Here is a 3,375-nt window from a genome sequence, read left to right as displayed (position 1 = left end):
TCTAGGCCACTAGCAATTCAGCAAGCCTACACCTTCCGTCTGCCCCAACCCTTCGCTCTCCGATCTCCTTCCTGCCAAAGTAGTTCTGGAGTTCTTTCCTCCATGTGCTACATAAATCCTTTCTTTACTGCAAGAATCTCAGGCACGTTCCTGGCCCATTTGATGACGTTTTGGAGTCAGTGTAGATCGACCCCCTTTTGTGACCTGTATTACTTAGGCTCTCCTTAATGATGTTTCTGGCAACATAATGTGTTCCCGGAACACAGTCTCCTTTTTAGTACAGGCATTACTCCTTCAAGGGCAAAAGCATGGTAGTAGAAGAGCTAGCTCAGGCTCATGATCGGCATCCTATTCCCTGAAGTCAGTTATCGGCTAGAATTACTCTTGGGAGATAGGAACTATCCGGGCCTGAACTATTCTGATATGAAGTCATAGTACCATGACAGATTAAATAAAGGGCTTATTTATTATCTTGGATGTTTAGATATTATAAGCATACATGTGGACAGAGTAGATAGTCTCTGACTATTTTTTGTGACTCTACCTCCGCCTACATTTTCATTCTTTACCCTTTTCCTCTTCCTACCACAACTCTTAATCACAACTCATGTGATTTATTTCAATGATTTAATTGATGATCTCAGAAAGTCAGTCTAATAAGTCCCTAAAACCAATGTGTTCAGGATAAACAAAGAGTACTAAGAGGCATTTTTTTCTTTGAGTTGGAATCTTAAGAATGGTTCTTTGGCGATTCATATAATGAATGTAGGCCTTCCTTATCTTTGCTGGTTGTTGCATAGTTCTAAGGCTGTCAAATTTTATCATTCTTATGTTCCTGAGATATACTTCAGGAAGCTCTTATCTTTTTGTAAAAATAGTTGTTAGAAATTGAAGCAATAATTCAAAAAGTAAATTTTCAATTGCTCAAGTGTTTTGAACATGCAAACTTAAAAGTTCCTTGTCAGTTATTTCAAACTTACATTTGAAAGTGTAAATGCTGGCTTTATCCATATATAAGTGCGACAGATTTTCTCAAACTGTGCTAATAGAGGTCATAAGCACCCTCGCCCCCCACAAAGCCTCTGACTTTATTTGCAGAATCCTAGAAATACACATTTAGATGTCATCTGAAGGTATTTGAAAATTTATGTGACTTCCTTGAGTCCCTTCTAACTCTAAATCTGTGAATTTACAAACATGCTATAGAATCTTATAGCAAAGGTATGAATAAACTGTGTTTTCCAGAAAAGCACTGGACTGGAAATAATCTGAAAGTAATGTGAAATCAATGCTAAATGAAAATAATGAATATGATTTATCATTTTTGAAAATGTTTCATAAAAAACTTGGCATTTCTATAGGCTACTAGTATTTTGTTAGTCACTTATTAATAAAAGTAGCATTTTTATTCTTTAATATTTTTAAGTTTTCTTCTCCTACTATGTAAAACAAATAATGCACAAGTGGAAAACTTAAAATGAACTTTAAATTTTGTATATTAAAAATTAATTAGCGCTATTTGACCTTGAGACTTGGAAGGGCAGCAATGGAAGAATTAGGAAAGATCACCAAGAGCAAAGATATGTCATTAGAGACCAAGAACAAGATCATCCACACTCTCATATTCCCAATTAATTCATACAGATATGAAAGTTGGGAAGTCACCGGAAAATTGGAAGGCTAATTGGAAAAAAAAGTTGATTCATTTGAAATATGACATTGGAGGACAGCTCTAGGGATAACTTGAACCACCACAAAGACGAACAAGTGGGTCCTAGAGCAAATTAAGCATGAAACATTGTTGAAGGCAAAAATGACAAGACTGAAGCTGTCCTACGTCAGACGTGTCATGAGAAGTCAGGGTTCTTTGGAAAAGGCAATAATACTGTGAAAAATAGAAGACAGCAAGAAAAGAATAAGACCAAATATGAGATTGATTGACTCTTTAAAAGACTCATAGACATGAGTCTACAGGAGCTGAGCAAGGCTGTCGAGGACAGGACATTGTGGACATGACTCATGCATAGGGTCGCCAGGATTTAAAGCCGACTCCACGACATGCAACAAGCACATCTCACCTTTCCGTGCACTCACTGTCAGAGCCTAAGCTTGCCATCCCTGCCTGCCAGCGAACATGCAGCATAAATGTACACTAGCAACTAGTTTTGATCAGGAAAGGCAAGAAGGAGCTCTCAATTCCACGTGAAGAGCCCTGAGCTTCATTACTGTGTGGCCTAGATAAGTCACACTGACTCTCTGAGAGGCTCTTTCCTCATCTGCAAAATAGAAATTAAAATGCGTGCTCTTCCTGTTTCAGAGGTAGGAGTGACAAAGTCCTTTGAACACTCCAAAGTGCTCTCCACATGCAGTGTGCCACGTGTCTCATAAAGAAGGCAAAAAGCATCCTCATACCTCTTGCATCAAATCTTCGATTGTGTCCACTGGATATACACAACCTGAGAATTAACTTGTGGGAGAAAAGGCATTTGGCAAGTAGAGAATGATGGTGACGCAAATAATTTATCTGGGTGATAACAATAAACCTGTTGGCCAACTACTAAAGAACAGGTGCTACTTGTGTGACAAGTGCTTCATTTCAGGCAGTGAAGGCATTCTAGTGCATGTGGGCTCTGAGAGCTGCCAAACAGGAGCCAGAGACGAGAGTGCCCCTTCTAACCCACAGTTAGAAGATGCTGGAGAAGCAGGAAAACAAAATTTCCTTTTGTTTCTTTCGACATGGTCTTTGAACCCCTTTTTGCGTAAAACACCAAAAATGAATAAAGACTACTCTCAACAGTGGTTCCTCTAAAATAAAGCTGCCTGATCTCATCTTTACTTTAGAAATTCAGGAGTAGATTATCACCTACAGTGCCACATACACTTTTCTCTAAGAGCGGTCCATGCAACATCAATTCAGGATATGTTGAAATGCAAATTCCTGGGCCCCAGTCTCCAAACTAAGAATCCTACAACTGGGTGGTCAGAGAATCTACATAACTGGCAAGCAATCCAGTAGATATACATGCACATAAATATCCCAGTCTTCCAATTTGTCATCTTAATTACAAATGCTACCTTAAAAGATTTAGGTAGGGCCTTGCAAAGCAGAAGCCGGGGACACTAAAACATTTAAAAGTTTTATGTATATTTAGAAAGAATTCCAAACACTGGATAGTAAAATTATGATAAGGAAAGTAGTTTGATCAACAAGGCTGGCTTTAGGCAAAATTTAGGTCTTTGACATGAAGTCAAAGGTTTCCATTTAATTTTGGAAACTTCATTTCTCTTTTCTCAGCTTCTCTACATTTCCATGTTCCATAACCCATGAGACTTTCTCCCCTGTAAGCTACCTTACCTGGCATTAATTAGTGCAAT

General features: G+C 38.4%; 1 long non-coding RNA gene across 1 annotated transcript in view; it reads left to right on the top strand.

Moving 5' to 3' along the window:
• The window catches only part of LOC111740610, a 6,320-nt gene extending 3,505 nt beyond the window's left edge, over positions 1-2,815 (top strand). Inside the window, exon 2 of the long non-coding RNA XR_002780690.1 lies at positions 1,645-2,815. This is a non-coding gene — a long non-coding RNA (uncharacterized LOC111740610). The remainder of the gene's footprint in view (positions 1-1,644) is intronic.
• The last annotated feature ends 560 nt before the right edge of the window (positions 2,816-3,375 follow it).

This window comes from Pteropus vampyrus, unplaced genomic scaffold (assembly GCF_000151845.1).
Source record: "Pteropus vampyrus isolate Shadow unplaced genomic scaffold, Pvam_2.0 Scaffold66, whole genome shotgun sequence".
Classification (NCBI taxonomy): Eukaryota; Metazoa; Chordata; class Mammalia; order Chiroptera; family Pteropodidae; genus Pteropus; species Pteropus vampyrus.
The sequence above is the reverse complement of the archived record's forward strand: the minus strand, read 5'-3'. Positions and strand labels throughout refer to the sequence as shown.